A 26,110-nucleotide genomic window follows, 5' to 3' on the forward strand; every position below is an offset into this window, starting at 1 on the left:
TTTTAAATCAAATATTTATTTTAAATATCCCTACTTATCAGTTTCATAAGTGTCTAAAAGCCCTATCAATAGTAAAAATCTACTGTAGCTTCAACTGGAAAACCACTCGCAATGCCTTCCTAAAAGGAATCACAACTTGAACTTCAGCAATGAGGTGGGGGACTACCCATACAACATAATTAAAGGAACTTAGTATTTAAACATCAAGAAAAGTTTAATAAAGTAGAACTTCCCCCATTTTCAAGAGCTACTCTAAGGCCAATTGCAAATTAGCAAATAAATGAACAAATACAAAAGGACAAAATCAGAGATAACGCATCCCAGTGTACTTTGTTCACTTCTTTGAAAACTCTCATTTAATTACCAGTAGCGCTCGCTGGTGTATGCTCCGCAGCATATTTTGTAAAAGCCTTTATTATAAAAGTGCTTCACTGCAGAGCTCTTAAATCACTATTCAGAAGCGTAGCAAAAAGTCACTCAAGCACTTGTACACAAAGATTAGCGTGGATTACCAAAACATGAATGAGCTGTTTTCTATTGAACTGTTGGCAAGGATAACTGAAGTGTTTGCAGAAAGTCTTCCTGGACTAATGGAGCTCGAAGAACCGTGTATCCCAAACAACCCCAAAGGCAGAGGACGCACACGGTGAGCGACACGCCTTTCTTCCCCAGCTCTCCTGGGAAAGGTGAAGTGGTTTTCGCCAGAATTCCCCCATGGCTCCAGCCTTTTGCCAGCACCAGTGTCGGTAACACAGGGCAGCCCTATCTCGGGCTGGCAGCTTTCTGATGGCTGCTGCTCTGAGGGAGGAGAAAGAGGACAGCTCATCCACACTACAGGTCACGGCCTTCTAAAACTCAGCTATTCATAAAAGTATATACACACAGCTTCTGCCTTAAGATGGCAGTTTCCTTTTTCTTCCTTTAAACCAAGTTTAGAGATATTATATGGGTGACTTTTCTAAGAGTACCGTTACTTCCCTCTTCACAGCTGGTCATTTAGGAAAAAAAAATATTATACATCTTTATATCAGTATAACTGCTTCCACCCTGGCAGAGGTGAAATCAGAGGAATTTCTGAGTTTAAAAAAATAATGTTATTTCAATGTTGTAACTCGGTTTCCTAGACTACATTTACTGTGAAATAAGTGCTAATGACACTAGGGACTTAAAAATTTAAGACCCCAAAACTTTCAGACTGCGAAATGAAAGATCCATTATTTTTTCACCCTAAAAGCCCTAAACTCCCCCATATTCAACACGACTCCCCTCACCGAGGGCTGCCGGCCCTCCTCGCCTGTAGGCAGCGTCCAGCCGAGCCGCCCAGCCCCTCCAGCCGGGAGAAGCGCTACCGGCCCCGGCCCCGTTAGGGCTCAGCCTCGCTCCCCCAAGCCCCCCCTGCTCGTTCACGGGCTTCGTTCACCTGCCCAGCCGGGCCAGCGGCGGGAGGAGGGGGGGAGGAACCCGCCGTTACCCCCCTTCCTCTCCCCCCCCCCCCGCCGCCGGCCTGTCCCGCCTTCCCCCTCCGCAGCCGCGGGGCCCTCAGACCGCCCCTACTCACCTGAACTCGGCGCCGCCTGTCGGTATCGCCCGCCCGGGGCTGCGGCCGCCACATCCCGGTCGCCCCCTCCCCACCCTCACCGGGGCGGAAAGCGGCGGTGACGCCGGCCACTCCCAGCCGAGGGCGGGCCGCAAGCTGCTTCACCGCCCCGGGGGAGGGAGAGGGCTGCGGGCGGGCCCGGCGGGGCAGGAGGAGCGGTGCTGGCGGGGCTGTCCTCGACGCAGAGGCACGGGCGTGGAGCCGTGCAGGGTCCTTCAGGTCAAGGCGGGTCCCTGCCCGGGCAGTGGCCTAAGGCTGTCCAGTGTCTGTTCCCCCAGGTCTTCACGACACCAACGTTAAGTCAGGAGGGAAGACGAGGCCACTGCTGTCTTGCTCCCCGTCTACACCAGCCTGAAGGGAGCAGCACACCATAAAAGCCGCCTCTGCCACACATACTGGGGTTTATGGCCTCCTTCCCGCGGGTCCTGGGGAGCTGCAGTCCCACCATCGTGGGGATATGGCTGTACCGGGTGGTTTAGCACCAAATATGCTATTGGGAAATTATTTATTTTCAAACGTAGCCATACTGTGCATTGCTTGGGTCTTACAGCCATCATGTGAGTGTCCACGGCTGCTGCCTTATGTGTCAGATACTCACTGAATTCAGCAAGGCGTGCATACAATTAGTGTGGTATTCATTGGCTTTCTGTAGCTTAAACGTGGAATCAATCTCTGCTCCGTATGTATTTTCATTACTTTTGTACAGCTTCTCATGTCTTCATCACAGACACAGAGCTTTTTCCTTTTGTTGCAAGGTGCTATCATTTATACATATGTACAGGGTTTGGCTGGGATAGAAGCAATTTTCTTCATAGCAGCTCACGTGGTGCCACATTTTGGATTTGTGACCAAAACAGTGCTGCTAACACAGGGATGTTTTCGTTACTGCTGAGCAGGGCTTACATAGGGCCTTTTCTGCCTCTCACACCACCCCACCAGCAAGTGGGCTGGGGGTGTGCAAGAAGTTGGGAGGGGACACAGCTGGTACAGCTGACCCCGACTGACCAAAGGGATATCCCAGACCATATGACATTGTGCACAGCAGTAAAGGCTGGGGAAAAGAAGGAGAAAGGGGGGACGTTCGGAGTGATGGCATTTGTCTTCCCAAGTAACCGTTACACATGACGGAGCCCTGCTTTCCTGGAGATGGCTGAACACCTGCCTGCTAATGGGAAGTAGTGAATGAATTCCTTGTTTTGCTTTGCTTGTGTGCACAGCTTTTGCTTTGCCTGTTAAACTGTCTTTATCTCAGCCCATGAGTTTTCTCATTTTTACCCCAGCCCACTGGGGAGAAGTAAGTGAGCAGCTGTGTGGAGCTTACCTGCCTGCCAGGTTAACCCACAACAATATAGAGCAAATCATTTCAAGTCCTTTTTCGAAGATCACTGTAATTTTTCTGAGACTCGAACTTACATATCGTTGCAACAACATGAATTTCTGCTAAAATCGCCTCCCCTGTTTTGTGCTGTAGATAATTCTAGTCCCCCATCATTTCCCATGTATCTTCTCCTCCCTAGTTAACACATGCATTACCTAGTATTTCACACTATCCCTAGCATTTCTCTACTGACAGTCAGTGTTATTTCTATTGAAACGCATAATTAGGAGCTTTACATAAGCTCATGACTGTCCACTGACTACAGCTTTGTATCAACTTTGCTGAAGCAGTACCTGCTTCAGTCACAGATCACCATATCCACTATATTAGACATGTACACAGAATCAGCGTTTTTCAGAAGGCCAACCGTATCCTGGGCTGCATCAAAAGCAGCGTGGCCAGCAGGTTGAGGGAGGTAATTTTGCCCCTCTACTCAGCTCTCATGAGACCCCACCTGGAGTGCTGCATCCAGCTCTGGGGCCCCCAACATAAGAAGGACATGGAGCTGTTGGAGCGAGTCTAGAGAAGGGCCATGAAGATGATCAGAGGGCTGGAGCACCTCTCCTATGAAGACAGGCTGAGATAGTTTGGGCTCTTCAGCCCGGAGAAGAGAAGGCTCCGGGGAGACCTTATAGCAGCCTTCCAGAACCTGAAGGGGGCCTACAGGGAAGCTGGAAATGGACTTTTTACAAGGGCATGTAGTGATAGGACGAGGGGTAATGGTTTTAAACTGAAAGAGGGTAGGGTTAGATTAAATATTAGGAAGAAATTCTTTACTGTGAGGGTAGTGAGACACTGGAACAGGTTGCCCACAGAAGCTGTGGCTGCCCCCTCCCTGGCAGTGTTCAAGGCCAGGTTGGATGGGGCTTTGAGTAACCTGGTCTAGTGGAAAGGTGTCCCTGCCTGTGGCAGTGGGGTTGGTACTAGATGATCTTTAAGGTCCCTTCCAACTGAAACCATTCTATGATACAAGATGACCACTATCCATCCTAGTCTTCAAGAATGCTTCTGCCTTCTCAGATACAGCAAATGCTATTCTGAGTTAAAAATACCATCCTGTGCACAGGGAAGTTTTCGTAACATTCAGAAAAGTTGCTAAGAAAAAGCCCAGGTTTATCTAACAGCTGACAGCTTACTGATGTTCTTGGGTTTCAGTCTGCTTATTAAGAAATACAAGACATGCTAAGGGAGTTTTGACCTCACATTCCAGTCCATGCCCTTCCTGACTTGTGAGAGAAGACAGTGAGCAGCTGTGTCTCACATGCCAAAAATAGCCACGCATCCTTCTCCTTCTTCCTTCTGCCCTGCCATAGTGTGTCTGATTCAGATGATGTCCATGCTGGCTGCCATCAGTCAGAGAGAAATTTGTTACCGAAGGGCAGCTATAGTGGTGCAGACAAAGGGCCCATCTAGCGCAGCCTTGCCTCCGACTCACACCCGGGGCAGTTGCCTCAGCACAAGTAGGAACAAGGCAGCACACACACCACTTCCCCGTTGGACTCCCCCACCCTCTGACAAACGTCTGCTCGGGGGCTCCCTCAGCTCAGTTTGGTTTGTGGAGTCAGTAACCTGCAGTGGATCTCACGCTCTCCCAAGCGCTCGCCCAGCCTCCCCTTGAGCCCGCTTCAGCTTTTGGCACACACAGCATACACGGGTGAAGGGTGCCCCAGGTCTCCACTCGCTGCACGAGGCACCATCTCCTGTTGCTTGCTTTGGGCCTGGCTATGGCTCGCTGCCTTTGACAGCTGCCAGATTTTTGTGCTTAAAGAAACAGATTTTTTCCCAATGTTTCAGTGCCTCTGATGATTTCCATATGTGTTATCACACCACATGATCCCTTTTCCAGACTGCACAGTGTTAAGATACTCAGATTGGCCTTGTACTGAAGTTGCTTCAAACTTTTGATTATCTTTGTTGCCCCTCTCTAAATCTTTTGTATTTCTGCTTTTTGGGATGAAGGGGCTAAGTAAGTGTGCAGGTTAGCCATGGATTTCTGCAGTGGTGGCATCTTCATGTTTCTTGTTATGTTCCATGTTCCTTTACCAGTAGCCTGTAACATTTGATTTCTTTTTTTCTGACTGCTGCCACACACTTAGCTTATATTTTCTGATATGTAACTAATACCACAGTCTCCTTCTCAGTGGCAGTGATCATCTCAGAGCTTTTCATGTTATATGAGAGGCCAGGATCGTTCTTACCAGTAGGTGCCAATTCAATTTATACACAGTGAATTTCATCTGTTGTTTGATTGTCCAGTCATTCAGCCTCATAAGGTCCTTCTGCAGCTCTTTGCAGCCAGCCCTTGTTCATGCTTCCTCAAATAACTCAGCATCAGCAGCAGACTTGCTTCAGCTGCTTATATGTTGAGCAGCAGATATTCTAGAGAAGCTAATCAGTCCAAAGCTACCAAAAGGTAACTATTCTCTAAAATAATATCCAAAAGAAGCACAGCATGATCTGTATTCAGAAAGAAGTCCTGTTAATGCATTCTTTGCATCTGCTCTGAATCTACTCCAAGAGTTAAAGTTTATCCCAAACTTCAACACTTCTGCTTCAGGTGACTTTTCCTTACCTCATGTGTACTCATATCAATGTGTATATGTAACAAAAAAGTCCCACCACAACAGAATACTCAGCAGATTGTAATTCATTACCTGGGTAGATAATTGGCAGTATGTGTGAATATATATAGTGAACATGTCAATTTGTTCCTTTATCAACAGAGGAGCTGTTTTCAGACAATCAATCACCCTTGTGCAATCATAAGACTGTTGGAAAGGGGTTGGAGGGAGATGACAGTTTCTACAGAGGACTTTAACCATACCTGGAGAAAAAGGTGCAGGAAGCAGACAGACTTCTGAAGCAAATACTAGCAGTAGAGAATAGCATTCTTGGGTTTTAATGTGGTTTGGATTGTGCCCTTCATGGAAAGTCTGATCCAAATGATGTGGTGAGACATTCAGAGGTTACAAAGAAATCTACCCACTACAGTTTGCCCTAATGTGCTTTTGGGCGCTACTCAAGTGTTTGGAGTGGGATGGATGGTGTAAGAAATTACACAGAAGACCATAACTAACAGTGGATACTATCTGGCTAGCTTCTATTTTAGATTAGACAGGAGGGAGCTGGAGTGTTTTGCTATTTCTTAATTTCCAGTTTTCATTATGATGGCATAGACAGGCACAGCTGCCAAAAGAAATGGTCCTGCCTGTTCCCTCCACTACTTCTTCTCCAGTTGTGCCTTCCTTCCCTTCCCCCATGCTACTGCCTGCTTTCTGCTGGTAAGAGCGTTTCTCTGGCTCTACAGTCAACAGGGAACAGATGTGGGTTTAAACCTTTTTTTTTTCCCCCACCAAAAACCTTTCTCCAGTTGAAAGCGACTGTGAAACTAGAGCATTACATGCTGCATCAGAACTCCTGGCAAATTTTAACAAGCCCTCCTGTGTACTGAAGGCAGTGCTGCTGCCTCTTTCCTTCTCAAAGGACTTCCTGAGCCCTCGTGCCAGCTCAAAATTACCCCTTCTGTTTTCCACTCCTCGTCTCGGCTTCTCTGCTTCTCATTGTCTACACATGGCTGCTTCTTTGTGTGGTACCTTCGCTTCCAACTGACATCAGTGTATGAGAGCTCCCCCCTGCACCTGCTGCCATCATGAACAGATTTCCTGTAGCTCTGTCCCTTACGACCCCTGGTTCATCTCATAGCTCAGCTGCAAACTCTGCTTTTCTTCTTCTTGCATTCATCTTTGTTTTTTACTCTCTACCCAATCACTGCTACACCAGAGACCTTTTCTATTTCAATAGTAAATAACGTATTCACCAAAACATGCCACTGAAGGGGAGCCAATGCTACTTGCAAATTCAAGTCAAACTCAGGGAAAAAAAAGTGTTTGCCTAGCATAAAAATGAGGAAAGGCCAGACACGTTAGACTTATTTATTTTGATCTCTCCAAGATCAAAGACATCTTGATCTTTTTAAGCTAGGCTCACATGTGGCACTGCAGCATCTATCACACAGCAGAAAAGTAAATAACCTTCATGCTCATGTCCTCATGTTCTAATGTAGATTTTCTCAAGCTATTCTTCTCATCATCTCTCCTTCACTTTAAAAACCATTTACATGGCACCTTTTGAAGCACAGCTTCAGCATGGACTAGGGAAGCTGCAATGAGGTGGGAGGCCAGGAAGAGCTGGCTAGGGCAGAGCAGCAACATGGGCCAGCGCAGACCAGAGTGAGATGAAGGCTGTGCCCACAGGGAGGTAGGGCACCCAGCCAAGCTGTTGTATCTCACCAGAAGACTCAGAACAGGGGATGATGATAACCATGTCTGTCCAGGAGGCTGGGAGATGGCAGCTCAGCTCAGTGGTCTGCTGTGGCCACGGGCTCCTGCTCCCCACGTTACTGCCCTTTGCACAAGCCAGAACCTGGCTGATACTTTTCCACTGCCTGGTCTGGCTGCAGCCACAACCTCTGAGCTGCTTCCTTTCACCTGCACACATGGCTCAGCTCACCACCTTTCCTTTCCCCTCAGTAATATCTTTTGCAGGGAAAACTAACACTTTCTTCCACTTTTCCTTCACTTTCATTTTAAATGTCCAAAACCAGAAGAACTCATTTCACTTTCAATGGCGAAGTTCATCCCCAAAGGATTGTTTCCCATCAAAAAACAGTAAAAGTAAGTGCATTTTGGGTTAATCTGCAAAAAACTTCTAAGTATATATATTTTTAGTGCATCAACAGAACTGAAGCAAAATTTTTTTGCCCAGCTTTAGTCAGTGCTTAGCTTAGATATACGATCATGCCCTATCCAAAATGAGATGTTCTAAATTTGATTGTGCTTTAGTTAACTCTGTGGGTACTTACAATAACTCTGGAACGTGCTTTGTGATGTGATTAGCATAAAGGTAATCTTCTTAATAGACAAGTAAATAAAATAAATCAGAGTGCTTAATGCAAAAGGTAGAAGTCTCTCTCCCAGTTATTAAACCACGGAACTCCTAGAGACTTCAGCTACACCAGGATTTTGCTAAAAAATGTAACCAACTTATTAAAACAAACTAATGAAAATCCGAAAGAAACTGGTGAGACTTTAATGTGCTTGTTGTTACAGGTGAATACATTTCACTTTCCAGAATCATCTTTTTCATTGTTCATCTACTGCTATAACGGAGCAGCGGGTTGACTTTACTAGCATCATTTTCTGATCCTGTTCCAAAGACAGTGACTCAACTGGTGTCAGGATAGACTTCAAAACAAGAGTAAAGCTGATAGCTCATTACCACTCAGTTCAAAATATTTGTGGGATTAAGAATCATATATTATAGATAACTCAAAAATGTTTGAAGTCCTAATCCAGTGGATATGGGCACATACTGAAACATAGGAAGTTCCATATAAATATGAGAAAAGACTTATTTACTTTGAGGGTGACAGAGCACTGGAACAGGCTGCCCAGGGAGGTTGTGGAGTCTCCTTCTCTGGAGACATTCAAAACCCGCCCGGACGCAACCCTGTGCAGCCTGCTCTAGGGGAACCTGCTTTGGCAGGGCGTTGGACTAGATGATCTCCAGGGGTCCCTTCCAAACCCAACCATTTTGTGATGCTGTGATTCTGTGATATACCCATCAAAAGAGTTAAGCTTTTGGACATTTATTTTGACTGAATGCCTTCCTATAAACTTAAATTAGTCCAAGAAAATAATTTGTTTCCCCAGAGACACCTGGTCACGAGCACACAAGCTGAGGATTCCTATTGCTGTTCTCCAGGCTTTAAAAATTGATTTTAGGGACCTTTACTTATAGTAGTGTGGACCAGCCATAATTCTAAGTCAGTAGATCAACTAAGAACGAAACTGGGAGAAATGAAAGCGGGAGCACTGGTGGTTTAAAAAGCAGAATAAGCATATTTTTCTCAGCAACTATCCTTTTCACTGTACTAACCCCCCCAAATCCCAAAATGCCTCAAATTTATTTGTCTCACAGTCTTCAGTATCTATTGCTTGTCAGAAATTGGGATTTAAACATTACAGTACAGCCACTAAGTAAACAACCATTCCTGCATTCATATTTTTACATCTGGTTATGGAATTGTTTTCTGTTGAACTGTCAATATTATGTTGTTTTTCACAGCACGTGTTTGTTCGGATTTGAACTTGTTACTATTTGGCTGTAGCATTCATGTGAATAGACCTTACTCCTTTAACTTGCCCTCTTACCCATAGGATGATCATTGTACACATCCATTTTCCTGTGTGGATTGAGAGGATCACATAGAAGGCATGCCTGGGGTCTGGGCAGTCACAGTGACTCTGGCACAGCATCCCTCACACACCTCACTCCTTCACAGAGCTGTGGCAACAGCTTGTCCCACCCTGCAGCACTGGGACACGGCTGCTCTTGCTGGTTTTCCCACTGTCCTGTCAGTCCCCAGCTAACTGCATCAGTGCTACCAAATGACCTGCTGGTGCTGTGATGCAGGGGAAAATGCTGGCTGAGGAACGATCCTGTGACTTGCCCACAGCTGGTCAACACAGTGTGTGTCCTGGGGTGTACAGAGCCCCTCAGAGCTGCTCAAGTACCAAGCCACGCAGAGCATTCGAACATGTTAGCTTTGGCAATGAGTTACTGGCACAATTGTTTTTCCCATTTTCATGACAATATACCATATATGTGTCGGAGCAATTAAATGATGTCTTAAGCACAAATACAAGATATTAAAAGTGCAAACAGGTAAAGAATGTTCCTTCCCAGACAGGGAACTGCATGCCAGAAACCCAAGGGGTGCCAGAGCAGCACCACAGTCTGGGGATTGAAAGCCCAGTGCAGTGGGTCTGTAGCAAGAGGCTGGGGTCTGGCTTCAAATCCAACTTGATCCACGCATGTCTGTGCTGAGACTGTCCTTGGAGTTTATATCAGGAACTGCAAGTTATCTTCTGATTGCGTGTGGCTATGTTAGCAGTAATTGCAGGGGATTTTTGCTGCTCTGCTAAAACAACTCTTCTGTGACCTGCAGAGCTTGCAGAGCAGCTGGAGGAGCTTGCTGACATGGGAAGACTGAAGGGCTTAGTGCAGGGAGTGCACACTGTGCCTAACTGAGCTTGTGGCATATCCAGCAGACTCTCGGACGCAGGATTGAGCAGAGCCTTGAGAGTTTATCTCATCCTTCTCTCTGCCCAAAGGAGGAGACTCATGTCTGGCATCTAACATGCTGTAAGTGACTGTGGTTACGTGATTGAATCCCACCCTGGGGTTTTACCCCAATATAAGTGTTTATACCCTAGGTGATGAAGGCTGGTATCTTCTTCCTTTGAATAAACTAAATAAAGTGAACTCTACAGCAGCTGATGAAAGGCCTTTTTTTCCAGTTCTTGAATTATTTCTGTGACTCTTTGATGTACTGGCAGAAAATTCTTCAGTGCTCTTTTTCAGTGGGAACACTCCAGTGGGATACATATTCCAGCAACGGTTTCATGTGAGGTTTTTGATCCCTACCCACATCTCACCAATTGTGTATCCAAAGACAGTCAACACTTTTTCTCCCATCACACTGGGAGCTCCTACTGAGTTGCTTCTCTGTTCTGACCTCTCCAAAGTATTTCAGAGTCACTGCATACCCTCTGAAACTCACCTCCTGTAAGTACAGCCTCTCTTCCTGCCTTTTAGATGTCTAATTTAGCTCGATATCTTAGGACTGCACTAAGACATCACTTGCCTGGATGGGCTCTCTACTGAGCAATCCTGGCCACTCTAGGTGACTCTTTTTTTCATCATTATTTGCCACCTGGCCAGTGTTTGCACTATCTGATTTCTTAGCAGAAATGTTATGTTTAATCTCAGATCTTGATAAAAACATTGAACAGCAATAAGTCTGGACTGGAATATTGTGTCCAGTTCTGGGCCCCTCAGTTCAAGAAGGACAGGGAACTGTGAGAGTCCAGCGCAGAGCCACGAAGATGATTAAGGGAGTGGAACATCTCCCTTATGAGGAGAGGCTGAGGGAGCTGGGTCTCTTTAGCTTGGAGAAGAGGAGACTGAGGGGGGACCTCATTAATGTTTATAAATATGTAAAGGGCAAGTGTCATGAGGATGGAGCCAGTGACATCCATTGACAGGACAAGGGGCAATGGGTGCAAGCTGGAACACAGGAGGTTCCACATAAATATGAGGAAAAACTTCTTTACGGTGAGGGTAACTGAACACAGGAACAGGCTGCCCAAAGAGGTTGTGGAGTCTCGTTCTCTGGAGACATTCAAAACCCGCCTGGACGCTTTCCTGTGTGACATGATCTAGGTAATCCTGCTCCGGCAGGGGGATTGGACTAGATGATCTTTTGAGGTCCCTTCCAATCCCTAACATTCTGTGATTCTGTGATTCTGTGAAGTCTTATACTGCTCCATGCAGACTTCACTACAGTAACTCCCGTTCCTTAGCAGTTCTCCTTGGGCAACTGTACCTTTTCAATCCACCAGGTCTCATACCATTGAATATTTTGACCTTACATAGTTCTACCTTTTCTTTTTTTAAAAATCAGACTGTTGTGTGATATTTGTTCAAATAACTGACAGAAAATTCTCACATTTATGATTGTCCATATCCACAAAACTTGTGCTCTCATCAACAATGAATACTGAGCCTCAGGTCTGACAAGGCTTGTTTTCATTAATGCCTTCTGCACTTACTAACTACATCAGCATCTTCAGTTCACAAATGATTGGGTTCTTTACCAGTAACTAAATTATTTTTAGTGGCTTTGCCCAGGGCAGAGGTTAAGCCGACATGCCTAGAGTTCCCTAAGACTAGTCTCCCTTGTTGAGAAGGAGCCTGTCATTAGCACAGCCTGACCTTCTGGGGTTGTGCCAGGACCCAAAAGTCACCTAACCCAAACACTGGCAGAGACTTCCTTGGCCAAGACCTGTGACTGGGGGAGGAGCAGGCAACTCAGGTCAACCAATTTCTTAATATTCATAACATCCTCCCAAGTTACCGAAGGGCTGAAAAGCACCTGAGATATCCTCATAAATCCCGAGTACCATCCTTGTGCTTTCTCATTCTTTGTCATCACTGGCAGATGGAACAGCTGCATTGAGTACCAAGCCTCGTCCGTCACTAAGATTTGTCTCTGCCTAAGATTTCTGAAACATACCCTTATTAGTCTTCCTAATTGTTGACTTCACATCCTCACTACTGTAGTGCTTGCCTGAGAATGTGCAGATGGGCAACATAGCAGGCATCCAGGCATTTCTGAGGCAACAGGAAAAAAAATACTGTCTTCTGTGACCTTCACGTGCCTTTCTTGTTCACAGGTATTTTTCTGACTGTGCTAAGTCAAGAGCCAGTCCTGCTAGTGGTACTGTTGTTTCTGCCTGATTAGAATCATAAAGGAAATAATATTTCTCTGGTCGGTGATACATACCACATGTAACAATTCTGGGAAACCTGGTTGTCAAAAATAGATTCACTTCTTAAGAAATAAACTCTATGAATTAAAAATCATCCTCATTTTATTCTCCATTTCAGGAAATGCCATGAGATGACACAAAGATTTTCATTTGTTAATGCCTGGAAAGAGGAAAGCTGGTTCTATTTCAGACACCATCAGATAATACCTTTGCCAGAGGATGTTATTATAGTTTTAGGCTAAATATATAAAATAAATAACCTGTCTTCTACTGTACAAAAAACATCTACTGGCTGGAAGCAATTATTGTGAGATAATACATGGAAGTTTGCCAGCTGGGCTTGTTCGGCTTTCTAACTCTACATTTATAATTTACATTAGTGCGAAGCACTATCTCCTAGCACAGCCAAGGCTCTGTTGCTCTATTTATGAACCTAGTTTACGTATCAGTGGTAAAATTATAGGGCTGAAGTAAACCATGCAGTGAATTAATCTAAACCAACTCCTTAGAAGAGATTCATTTCCATTCAGGAAATAAGCACCACCTTTAAATGCACCACATTCAATATGAGTGAATTATTATTCCAATTATTTGGCATTTTACAACTTGCCAGTGGCTCAATGCCAGCATTTTACTTAACAGGCTAATAAAAATTGGATTATCAAAGCCACCAGGTCAGCTGCACACAGAATGGCAATCGGGGGCAGGCAGAGAGCAAGCTGTAGCAGCCACGGCCACAACAGCCACCTTGGTCAGACACAAGGCCAAGGAATTACATTTTTCTGTTACGTCATGTCCTGCGGTCAGTAATAAAAATTAACCAAAAATACTCCCAAGAGCTATCTGGGCCAAAGAACACATGGATGTGGACTCAGTTTTCCCTCTGCCAGTGACCTGTGAAGAAGGAATAAGTGTGGGAAAGAGTGTCCCACCAAGCCTGCCCTGGGGACAAGAGACCTTCATGGGCACAGTGGTCATCCATCCTGTGCCCACAAGTGTTTAAAAGGAAGGGGAGGGCAGAGATGTAGAAGGAAGGGGAGGGAGCATGCGACTTCGACAGATTTTTGCATTCCTGGATCAGCAAGAAATAAAAGCGGTGATCCAGGCTGGGGATGAAATCCTAGGAAAGCCATTGGCAAAATCTTGCAGGCAGATCGTAGGACCAAATTTCTACGTAGAAAATAGACCTTTACCGTATAACAGCTTGTCAGCAACCTCAGTATACAATAGAGCGTGCCTACGGAGAAACTCTGGGAGGGTTGTTATAATGTCGTCTCTATTTTCTTGATCTGATCACAGAGAACTGGAAACATCTCTTTGGGAACAAATGTCTGGATGGAGATAAGGCTGCAGTTGCAGTTTGTAGTTCCTGTGTGATTTGCTATTGAAAAGGCTAAACATGGCTCCATTCAAAATGTTAAAGTTAGCCCCTGGGAGACGTTCTCCTGGCGAAATGAAAGCCATGGAAACTGTGCAGATGCCTGCTTTTAAGTGGTCCAGTGAGAATGAAAGTCTTGCTTCCCTTTTCACTTTTATTTCCTTATTCCTTACATGATATTTATATTTAGAGCAAAAAAAAAAGGAACAGGAGCAAAAATGCTCACTTGGCTTACTGAAGTCACACCAAATGCTTTGTCTGTAGCAGATGGGAGCTTTGTCCCTGTAGAGAGGGGACTTTGGGGTGGTGGAAAGTTGTTGTAAGGCTCTGTCAGCAAGTCTGCTGCTGTGCTGCAGGCGCGACTTGTCCTGACCATCAGGGTCCAAGCAGAAGTCTGGCACCTGGGAGGCCAATGCTGAGTAGGGGGAAGATGCTCTGATTTGTGCTCCCCATCCATCTGACACGTGCCAAAAGACTGTGCAAAAGCAGGATTTGTACTAAATAACTTTTGCCCCTCAATTCAAAGCTCGTAAGTTAGGATATTCGTCTGTCTTACAGACAAACCATGGCAGGAGATCAGCCTTCACAAGGTCTTTTGACACCCTTAAAAACTGAGTCACCTTTTGGAGGCTCTTGTCTCTCCCCAGTGACTAGAGAGGCAGCCAAGGAAGATCACCTTCCTCAGCTGAGCACCTCGAGCTGTGGGAGATGACTCTGGGCCATACAAATGGCCACGCAAGCAGAGCTGCTGTGATTCAGACCTTGTAAAACTGATCGGAAAGGGAGAAAGTGGTGTGTATGGTTCAGCAGAAAGTGAGAGGGAAAAACAAGAGAAACAGGGAAGCTAAAAGAGGAAAAGGGGGAGAAATGGAAAGAAATGAAGATGAGTGGTAAGAAGGAAAGCAGCTGCTGAAGGCAAATAACAGAGACTAAGGGGGGAGGTGTCTGAGAGAAGAATCAAGCAGAGGGAAGTCAAAAGCAGACAAGCGAGAAGCCTGAGCATCACGTGGAGAAGCCCTCGTCCCCGAACCCCGACAAAGGAGCAGCTGCTGCCTGCGGCTGCCGGAGTCACTGGCTCAGCCACTCCGGGGGCTGGAGGGAGCCCCGCATGAAGGACACTGCAGATTGCTCCATCCGGGCCACTCCTGCGGCGGCTCCTTCTGCCATTCCTGTTAACAGCAGAAATTCAGCACTTGGTAGTCAGCAGCCAGAGAATGAAATAGTCTTTTCCTCATGACAAATGTACAGCACTGTTTAATGGACACAGGGCAGGGTTTCTGGTGCATGGTACCAGCAGGAGGAATTTTTCAGTTTTCTGTTTTCACCTCTTTTAGACAAGAAAAAGTTGGCAAGTTATTGAGGGCTTTTTCCTTGCTCTGCTGCCAAAATTTTCACAGTATGACCAAGGCAAGGTAAGCACAGGGAAGCCTCCAAACACATTCTGTGGGTGCTGGGAATCTCTGGAAACACTTTTGGTTTAATTGTTAAATGTCTTTCGTACCTACCATGTACTTGGAAAGTTACACAAACGTGTATGTGATGCAAATCCAGGGATTAAAAATCACTTACTTGTTAGTAACAGTAAATATACTGCTGACTGGCAAAGTTAAATATGGTTAATGGAAAAGAATGTGGGAGACATTAGCCAGTGTAATTGCTTTAATAGAGCCTGTTATCTTTAATGGAGTTTTTACAAATACACGCACACATGCACACACACAGAAGATACCAAATTAGAAATAAAACTCTAGTAAAGCCAAGCCACAACGTAACTATTAAGACCACTGATAAAAGGACTGCACTTGCAGCTGGATTCCGAAGTACCATAAAACATAGTGAAATGCATTTTCTCTTTGAGAAACCTTCCTGATCACCGTTTAACACCGCGAGGAAGTGTCGCCTGAATGGTGAGCACATCTGGGAAGCACGCATCCAGACTGCGGTTGCATGGCGCTGCAGTATAACGTGCAGCAGAGCTACAGCGAGAGGCTGAGGGGGAGAGAAAGGAAATTCTCACAATTGCCTATTTCCCTGCGCCTCATTAAGCGACTGAGCGATCACAGGCCACAACTGAATTACAGGAGTGAGTCACAGAGTTCAAAACAAGAGCATCCACTAATTGTTTCATGGAAGAGGCTCGGGGAAGTCTCAAGAAGGATTTTGTAGGATATTCTTTTACTCATTGTGAGCTTTGTAGTCTTTTGTAGCAAAGCCAGCTGTTCTGATCTGAGAGTTTGTTTTACGACTCATAGCCCAGGGAGGGCTGTGTTCCAGGGCAGGGAGGGCATCCCTCATGGGCAGCTTTTTCTGCGGTGAGCCTGGAATAGCTTTGAAGCTGTCCAGAAGGAGGTCTCAGACACCACCTGATGGCAAACGGGAAGAGAGGATAAATGGCCTTATTCCCAGTCTAGCTGTCCCACCAGCTCTGTGCAAATATTTTGGTCAGTGTGGTTAAGATTTGTTCACCTACATTTCAGGCGTTCAAGGCAAGAAGATGATACTGTAATTATTATTTGACAAATATCTCTAACCCCCACACTCCAGTCTTGGATAAGATGTCTCAATGATCAGCCCCTGAGCCTTGCTCAGGGGGGCTGTAGAGCCAGACACAAGATGAGGAAAAGCCCCTGGCTTCTGGTGGAGGCTTATTTTATTGGGGCTGGATGGTGCATCCTGGGTGATGAATGGGAATGAATGGGCGTCTGAGAGGCACAGGGATCCAGGGCCCTGCTTTGCCACAGTCTGTATCCTTATCTTAAGTACACAGTGGAGTGTCAGCTCCCTTTCCCTCATGTAAGCACAATTCATCAGTGCTCCTGTGATGCTGATGCACTCTGGTCATGGGCACTGAGGATGTATGTAAGAGGGACGAGTACAGCCGCAGGCCCAGCGGTTGCACGAATGGCTGGGGACATGGTGCCAGTTAGAAGGAGGGGCGAAAGGGCATTCGTCCACTGGCAGATCACTCTGGCAAGGGGATCAGTAAAGATGGGTATGGTTTCCACAGTGCTTATTGCTGCAAGGTTACAAGCAGACTGCAAGTTTATGGCTGTGCTTTCACCCTTCTCTACCCCTTACTGACCACCATTCCCAGCAAGTTGCTGCAGTTGGGTCACACACAACCCACTTGCTTTTACAGTGCTGATTCCCTTGATCTCTTTGGCCTATGTCTTGGACAAAGGATCAGTTTGTTACTCCTGGGTAACCCAGATCCTCCAGAAATGCTCTAACCCCTGATTTGCCTCATTTGTGTCTTGTCCCTCCCCCACAGCTTCACGTCTATGTGTGCTCCAGATTATTGGGATCTAATTTCCAGGATCCAGGAATGCAGAAAACAGTCCAGGATCTGGCATGCACTGGTGGTATAGAAACCTCTTTGCCAAAAATTCATCTTAGTGCACACTGGGTTACCATGTACTCATTTCTCTAGGTAATTCAGATTCTTGGTCTCCAGTTGCTATCTTGTTGGTAGCCCTGAGCTTTTCCTTCCTCCTGTTCTCTCTGTCCTCTGAGGCATGAAGTCTCCTCTCATTCTTGCCACTAATTTTCTGCTTCTGGTTCCATAAACCTACCTAAGAAAGGGATCACAACCTACCTGCTGGACTGTTGTTTTCTGAGCTAAGGCTTATTCAGTATCTCAGTAGGCTTCCTTGCAAATCAGAGATAACCAAGGCTCAGTGACTCGTTGGTTTGGAGTCATGTTCTTTTCAAATTTCAGTCCCAACCTGGAGAGAAAAACTTCAACAGAGAAAGCAAATGAATCAAAATGGGATTTGCAGTTTGACAAAGAAAAGACCTGTGAAGGCAGACTCACTTGGCAGAAGCTCAGTTGGCTGGTTCGGAGGCAGGCAGGAAAGACTTTATGCAGATACAGTGGTTTCTTCCCATTGAGATCATAGGGGCACAAGAGATTTAATGACCAAGGGCTAATCTCACTCTTGCTCTTTTCTGAGTGAAGAAATTAAACAGTGGCTGCTTCTGGACCTGTCCTCTTCTCAGGTCTCACTTGTGGGGAAAGGTCACTGCTTGGCAGGAGCTGGGCTCATTTGCATTTTTCTTCTATCTATCTGAATTTTTATAAAAAATGAAGACAAACCTTTTTTCATTGCCAAAAATGTGGAAAATTTATCAGGCTGGGAAGGTGAACAAAAATTAGAAAATCTTGCCAAAAAAATGGAAATTTTCCATGTTTTACGAAAATCCATTACTCCGAAATCCATTTGGAGTAAAAGTACTTGCCAAATTATTATCAGAAAAGTGAGAGTTAGCAAAGAGATCTGGCAGGATTCAGAAGGAACCCAAGTTAGTGGAAAATTAACACGTTTGGGGACCATTTACTAGAATAGTAACACTTACAGTCTTATATTTAAAACAACAGCTTGGTCTCAGCTGTCTAAAAAACCTCATTGCATTACTGCCAAGTCATTAGCTTACAAAGCTCCAGGCCCTGTCTACACACAAGCCTGCCATCAGTTTAACTAAAATCACTATTTAATCCATTTAGAGCAATCAGCACAACCCTTTTTTTGGGTAATCAAATTAACCTAAATCAATACGAGCCTGTTACAAACAGAGACAAACAATTTAAGGACATCGACATAAAAACCTGTGTTAGCTCAAGCAGTGCGAGTTTTGTGGCGAGGCGAGAGCTCAGCTTAAGCCTGAGAGATGCTGTGACGGTCCTATTTGTGCCACAGAGCTGTGCCTGGAGCACGTCCAGCAGTAATTTTATGTTGAGGTGGCCAAGGGGTCTCTCTTGTGCGTTGCTACATGTGTGGTCAGGATCCCCACCGCTTCTCCAGGCCATGCCCTGCTGCGTTAGGAGCTGTGGCCACCCTCACCCTGTCCTTTTCCCAGCCCTGAGCCCTGCGTGAGAAATCTAACTGGTTTGCTGGGGGAGCTTGAGGTGAAGGGCGTAAGACATAGCTGGCTCTGGTAGAAAGTGTTTGGCTTCAGTGACCTGGGAAACCTTCTTTAAACTCTCTTCTCCTGTGCTGAAACACATGAGAGTGTAAGTATGGCCACAGCAGTTTACGCCAACATCCTCGCTGCCCATGTTAGTGGCTTCCTCTGCACAAACACACCCTACAGGCTGTTGTCCCCTGGGCGTGCACCATCCTGGTTGCTGCCACTGTGCTCCGCCCCTGCGGGGGCTGCCCAGCTGTGCAGCGCTCGCCCACAGTGGGGTGGGAGGCCAAAGCTCCCGGAGGGGCGACCCTCCAGCCGAAAGCACGTTCACCTGAAAGGAGCCTGGGCCCAAAAGGGCTCAGGGGCTTACTCAGCTCAGTTTGGTTTGTGGAGTCAGTAACCTGCAGTGGATCTCACGCTCTCCAAGCGCTCGCCCAGCCTCCCCTTGAGCCCGCTTCAGCTTTTGCCACACACAGCATCCACGGGTGAAGGGTGCCCCAGGTCTCCATCCACTGTGCGAGGCACCAGCTCCTGGTGCTTGCTCTGAGCCTGGCTCTGGCCAGCTGCAGTGGATGGTGTCTAATTCTTCTCTTAGAAGAGACAGGGAACAGTTGCTCCATATCCACCTTCTCTATGGCACACGTAACTCCGCAGACCTCTATTATACACTCCCTAACATAATTTTTTCCAGGCTGAAGTATTCCAGCTCACTGGACTTCCATAGTTTCCTTTCATAGAGAAACTATTCCCTACTTTTAGTCATCCTTTCTGCCCTTCTCTGGACCTTTTCCAGTTCTGCTATATCCTTTTTGAGATGAGGGACCAGAGTCACACTCAAAAGCAGACGACCCAGGGATTCATACAGTGACATTTATAGAGCATATCCTCATATTTTTTTGCAGTCCTTTCCTAATACTTCCAAACACTTAACTGGCTTTTTTTGCTTGCTGGCAGGCATTGAGTTGATATTCTCATGGAAGAAATCCCAACATTTTGATCTTGAAAGGAGGACACAGAGATGGTTTTTCCCTATGTGTATCACTTCACATCTACCTACACTCAGTCTGTTTCCCCAACCTATCACTCTGCAGTCTCATAATGCTCTTCTGCATTTTTTCAGTCAACAGTTCAGTTTGTTCAGTCACCTCCTTTTCCACATCTTTACAGGTATGCTCCGTGTGTGTGCACAGGGCAGGGGGGAGGGAAGAGTGCAGGAAATAAGGCAAAAATACAAGTATGTACCCATATACCAGCTCTTCTGTTTTCAGATGCCGCATCAGCAAACCCCTGTGGTAACACCCTACAGCAAAATGCGATTCCCAAATGCAAAGGAGACCAGAATCAGAAAAGAAGCAGGGCCACAGACAGGCCAGGGAAGGGCTGCCGAGGTTTGGAGACACCTTCATAACTGCCTATCTCCGGGTTTTCCTGCTGCCCAGAGGGAGCGTGGAGTTCAGCTCAGAGCTCCTGATGACTTCAGGGAGAGCTTTGACCTGAGGCAGAGCTGCAGGATGTAGCTGCTGAGTTTCAGCAGGTGAGGGATGCCACTAACTTCCCTTGCCAGAGCTGGGGATTTCAAAGCGGTTTTACTGAAGACACCAGCTGGAATCTCACCTGCTTATCCAAAAGACTGAGAGGACTCCAAGTCTCTCCAGCCTTTATACACAGTGCAAGTTGGGTCCTATACATTCAGAAGTTCATACAAAATCTCAGTCTTTGTTAAGCTGTGGTGGAAAAAGATGGAAATCCCTCCAAAACCTGTGATCTTCCACAGGCAAAGGAACTGCTCTAAAACAAATGAGCATCTCCTTCCTCCTGTGGCTGTAATCCAGAAAGCAGTTTACATTAATGGGATATCTGGCCCACAGCTAAGCTACGAAAAGCCAAAGATGCTCAGATATGATTGCGACAATATAACGTAAAACAGGGCTAATTTTGTACTGCAGAATGCCTGGGTAGCAATAGGTGTCTGCAGCCATGTGCCCAGACACACAAGCCTTGCCTGATCGTTTCCAGTGTGCCAGCCCACCACCCTGGAGATGGGTGTAGGAGAAGCAGGAACTGTGGGTGTAAGGACAGGAGATCTGCGCTGTTCAGTGGCTTTCAGTCCCAGGGTAGGTATCCTGTGGAAGGTACTTGGGAATGAATAGGCCCTCAAATTACCCTTCTTTGGCATCCTGGAGACCTTTAGAATCATCCTGGCCATGTCAACAGCTGTGTTAAGAAGAGTGTTGCCAGCAGGGTGAGGGGAAGAGATCCTTCCCTTCTGCTGAGCACTGGTGAGGCCACACTTGTGAGTGCCTTTCCACTGGGGCAATCCAAGTAACAACTCTGCTTGTGTTACCCCCTTTAGAAGCCCACTGTGGTGTTTCATCATGCCTCTGCTGTGGTGCATGCCAGGTCTCTCCTGGCCCCAGGCATCCCTGAGCAGCACAGGGCAAGGGAGAGGTGCCAGGTGGGGACAACGAGAGGGACCAACTCACCTTTAGCATCAACTGGGCAATGTCCCAGGGCTTAAACACCAGCCCCAGCCCATTCTGTTCACAGAGCGCAGCACAGCTGCTGCCTTTGTGCTACAGACACAAAGCCTCGTGGTTTTGAAGCCACTTGTGCTTTCCACCTGAGGGTTTTCTGTGGCAACCACAGTCACAGCAGGGAAGTACACAGGCACACTCACATAGGCAGAAGCCTTTGATTTTATACCAGAAGCTCTTGCATTTTCTTGTATGGGTAGCATGATTATAATATAAATTAAGGAATTTAGGACTCAAGTCTATGAATCCTTATTAGCACTAGCACTCCTTAAATGTAGTAGTTCAAATAAGAGTATTTGAATAATGCGCAAGTCTGCAAAAACACGTCCAGTCCAAGTTTCTCCTGGCTTTTTATTTCTTTGTCTTCAAAACACCATACACACATATGATGAGATATAAAATAAACATATGCTATTCCCTGATATTCCCAAAATTTCCAAATGGTAGAAGATGCTGAGTATAATTTATTACTATCAGCGGCTTACCTAAGTCTAAAAATGAAGCTTACACCGCACAACTAATTGTGTTTGTAAGAACTTAAAGAGAAAATAAATAACTTGCAACTCAAAAACCCCCAAAACCTTGACTATTTCTAGAGCTGGACACTAGGTGGCAGAACAAATACATGTTCTCTAATAATTGACAAACTTCTTCTTTAGCAAGAAGCCAGGCCCAGAGAACTTAAACTACAGCATATATCTAAAATAAATTCAAAGGTTATAGCTGCCCTGCTTTTCCTAATCAGTTCCTGTAGAGCACAGGCCCTGTTCATGTTGGGTTTAAACCTTTTATGTTCTTTACAATGAGCATTATGATTTACTCACAAGCTCAGGTCTCTGGCCACAAATGCCCACGGCTCCCCTTTCCCCATATACACACTTGTAAAGTAGGTCCCAGGCAAACTCTACCCCAACATTTACCAGACGATAAAAGTTTTTATAGAGAGGGAAGAATCTCAAATGACCCCAAATGATTTAGGAACACTGGTGTAACTGCAAGTCGGTAAGGCTGCCCAGGGAGGTTGTGGAGTCTCCTTCTCTGGAGATACTCAAAACCCACCTGGATGCAAACCTGGGCAACGTGCTCTAGGGGAACATGCTTTGGCAGGGGGTTGGACTAGATGATCTCCAGAGGTCCCTTCCAGCCCCAGCCATTCTGCGATCTGTGACACTGCCCAGGTAGCTCAAATTAAGAAATAAGAATCTAAATTATTTGCTAATTACGGCTTTGCTCCTGTAAAGGAACATTTCTTCAGCAATGTATCAACTCGGGGCCCCCATGGGCAAAGGCTGAGCTGAAAAGGCTGGAAAAAAGGTCTGGGAAGAAGGAGAAGGAAACGCTTTGCACCACGAGGTGTCAGCAGCATCGGGCCTGCCTGCCCGCGCCCTGCCTGTGCCTGCCCGCAAAGGCACACACAGCTCGATAAACGGGGAAAGGATTCGAAAAACTGGTTTCGCTGAGAAAATAACACACATTAGGATTTTCTGAAGGCCAGCTGGAAGCTCAGCGTCACACACACACCCCCACACACAGACACACACGTGGCAGGTGACAGACCAGCATGTGCGAGTGGCCTTCGCGTTTCAGCGGAGCGGGTTCTTGCCTTGGCTGACTCGAGAGAGCAGCAGGAGCTCAGGTTCGCAGCAGGGGAAGCTGGGCTGGAAGTTGAAAGAGCCGCACCTAACTCCAGGCTCCTGACCGATTCGCTGTATGACCTTACGCTGCTTCATCTTGTTCTCCCTCACAGCCCTGGCATCTCCTGTCTGTCACCCTTCCCTTTAGGTGTGAGGTATGCAAAGCAAAACATACCTGCCAACAGTCCTTGCTGCAAGGAGAGAAACACCCCCACTCCCTCCTCAAATGAGACTGCCGGCACTTAACAATACTCCTGTGACATTGAAACGCCCAGGACTGTCTATGCAAGTGCATCCTTCGCCTCCCTGGTTCCTGCTCCCAAGCATGCAAAAGCTCATTTTAACAAAAAGCTGCGCTCTTTCCAGATCAGTTTTGTCAGCTCTTCTTGCTGGGGCCATCAGAGGACAGGACCTTGCGGAAGAATGAAATGTAAGTGGTCAGACCCTTCTGGATTAAAAGGGACTTGCAAGCCTGCATGAAAGCACAGGGCTGTGGGAGAAGTGCCCAAAGATAAATGATGTCCCATGAAACCTGTGCTGCACCAGTAGCCAAGAAACGGTTTAGGATGGGTTCAAGAAATCACCTGACCTGTTGTGGCAGTGGAGGAGCAGAGCATACACAACAGCTGCTTTCTTTGGGAGGAACGAACATCTGCATGGCATGAAAACACCACCACTAGGAAAAAGAAAAAAAAAAAAAAAGAGGATGAACCCACATATCACTGGTCTGCAAAATCCAATAGTGGGGGCTCAGAGTTCAGCCCCCCTGGGTGACCAGAGAGACACCAGAGCCAGCCTACCCAGCCTGTGGGAGGAGCTGAGAAAGGAGCCATCACATCACTTTTGGCCAGTGTTCAGGGAGGCACAGACTGTCTCCAGAAGTCATAGGCAAGTCTCTTCTGCTACATTCCGCAAATAGGCCTTTCAAAGGGATGATGGGTCAGGCAAAAAGAGGTGGAGTTGGTGGGAAATAATACTCCTCAAAGACAACCTTTCTCAGAACTGGAGAAGAAACTTCTTTCATGTTTGTAGGTAATTTACCTTGGCTCATGATGATTGCAAGCCTCAGAATAACTAAGGTTTGCTCACCTGCAAGAACAACACGAGATCTGCCCACCCATCCATCCTGACACACGGCACCATGGCTGCTGTACGACATACGCAGCAGGCCTTATCTGAGTGCAGGAGTACCAGAGCTCTCCCCTCGAAGCCAGAGCACTGTTTCCAAATTTGGAGGTGCAAGTAGACAAACCTACCCAAGAAACCAAGTGATTCCTCTTCCTGCATGGAGATGTTTTACCCCAGGATCCCAGCTAAACACGGAAAGGACCGAACCATGGGATGGACATGGGCAATGGCTCAAAAGAACAGTACAGCCTAAGAAAGGATAAGTAAAGAAAGGGAAGAAACAGAGAGAGGGTTGCAGCAGCAGCAGTGACAGCGAAACGGACATGTAAACAGCACACAAGGGGAAAACAGTGCTCACCGTAAGCATTCCTTTATGTTAAAAACTCCTACCTAACCACGTCTCTAACAGCTGCAAATGGCGGTAGTTCACGCATCAAGGTTTGTGGCTACCAATTCGGGAGTGAAGGGAATGTGCATGGCAAGTTGGGTGGTATGGGAAGAAAGAGCTTGTTGTTGATTTGTGTCACCACGGCTGGAAGCCTGCAAACCCTGCTCAGTCCAGGACCCGCAGGTTCTCAGCTGCTCAGAAAATCAAGTTCCTTTTATTTATGACCCAAAGATACATAGATGCTTTGGGGACCTTGAGCGATTTTAAATTCAGTTCCTACAGTCAACTCCAAGTCTCTTTTATAGCTGAGTCACCTGTTTTCGATGTGTTGTTTCCAACTTCTTGCAGGGCTGTCTTCCTGTCCCAAGTCCTCCCCAGTCCCACTCTACTCACACATGCCCCCACTGTCCTGCAGCTCAGCCTGCTCTTCCTCCATGCTGTCCCACTCCTTGTCACTCTTCCCCTCCTTTGTCTCTACCTCACTTCCTTCCATTTTGCCTCTTCACTGCCTTTGCCCTTCCCAACTAACCCTTTACAGTCACACTCCAGACTTTCTGAAGTTTTGGCAAGTTTCTTTTCTGAAATGGGAAGTGGTAAACCAACCTACAACCACACACAGTCTTCTGGTAAAAATCCCATCACTTCATCTCCCCCCCCCCTTTCTACCATCTTCCTTTTGTTTGTCTTGGCTACTCTTTTGCCTGCTCTTAAATTGCAAACTCTTTGAGGGCAGCGCCAGAATCCGGTCCATAGAATTCCATAAGGCACCTAATATGCTAAATATTATAAAAGGTCCTATTTTAATTTTTTTGCTTTTGATTTCCAATAAACTCGCTGAAAATCCAAGTAAGCAGGACTCTTAAGTAAATAGACATACGTGTCCTGTCAACAGGAAGTTTCTCTTGCATAACTTCTCTGGCAGTTCTGGAAAGCTACATGCAGTTGGCTTTATTTTCCTCACTATAAATTAATAGTCAGGACAAAAGTGAACCCGTAAAGAAAAGTCATTTCTGAGAAAGGAGATTCCAGAAAGGCAGATGATTTTTAGCACGCAGAGCTGCCCTTGTGAAACATCTGCTATGACGTAGCCCTGTTCTGGCTGTAGACCAAGCATATCAATAGCTCCACAGAGTAATAGGATAAGAAATGGGAAAATTGCCATTGCTTGTTTAGCAGCTTGTTTTGCTGATAAATGTCTGTCACTTTTCAAATAGCTACAGTGTAACTGTTTTTTGGGGAAAATATTTCCTCCAGCAGGAGGTTTGCAGGCCATTAGCTATTTCCCATCTGTGCTGGTGTTTTAATACATCACATATACACTTTGCTCCCTATTAGAAATTATTCACAACTTTTGATTACAGGCAGGCAGCCTGAAGTTTAGAAATCATGGCTGTCACTAAAAAGCTTTCTCTTGCCTTACAGAAAATTTCAATCTCAAAATCATTAGAACCAATATGTATTTTTTGAAAGAACCTCTAAAGACTTCTAGAGAAGAGTGCACTCCTTACACATCTGTAATTTTAAAATAATGACTGACTGTACAAAAGCAGGAGCTGTTTTGACTAAAGCAGTGGCCACTGTGTGCTCGTTCCACGGCTAGAGGCAGAACGTCCCTTGGCCGAGCACTGCCACATGCTGGAGTTCATCTCATCCCTTTTCAAACTGTGCCATGAAAATTTTTACATTCCACCTGATAGCTGCTGGGACAGACAAGAGACAGACCTTTGTTTACTGTATCACACAACACCTCTAGTAACTACCTGCTTTCGC

At 46.1% G+C, this 26,110-nt stretch overlaps 1 protein-coding gene across 1 annotated transcript in view; it reads right to left on the reverse strand.

Annotated features, from left to right (window-relative positions):
- Nucleotides 1–1,639, reverse strand: part of DISC1 (DISC1 scaffold protein) — a 214,368-nt gene extending 212,729 nt beyond the window's left edge. Inside the window, exon 1 of the mRNA XM_068395951.1 lies at nt 1,559–1,639. The gene's annotated coding sequence lies outside the window, so the exon portion shown is untranslated. The remainder of the gene's footprint in view (nt 1–1,558) is intronic.
- Between the last annotated feature and the right edge of the window lie 24,471 nt (nt 1,640–26,110).

Source organism: Nyctibius grandis, chromosome 1 (genome assembly GCF_013368605.1).
Source record: "Nyctibius grandis isolate bNycGra1 chromosome 1, bNycGra1.pri, whole genome shotgun sequence".
Classification (NCBI taxonomy): Eukaryota; Metazoa; Chordata; class Aves; order Nyctibiiformes; family Nyctibiidae; genus Nyctibius; species Nyctibius grandis.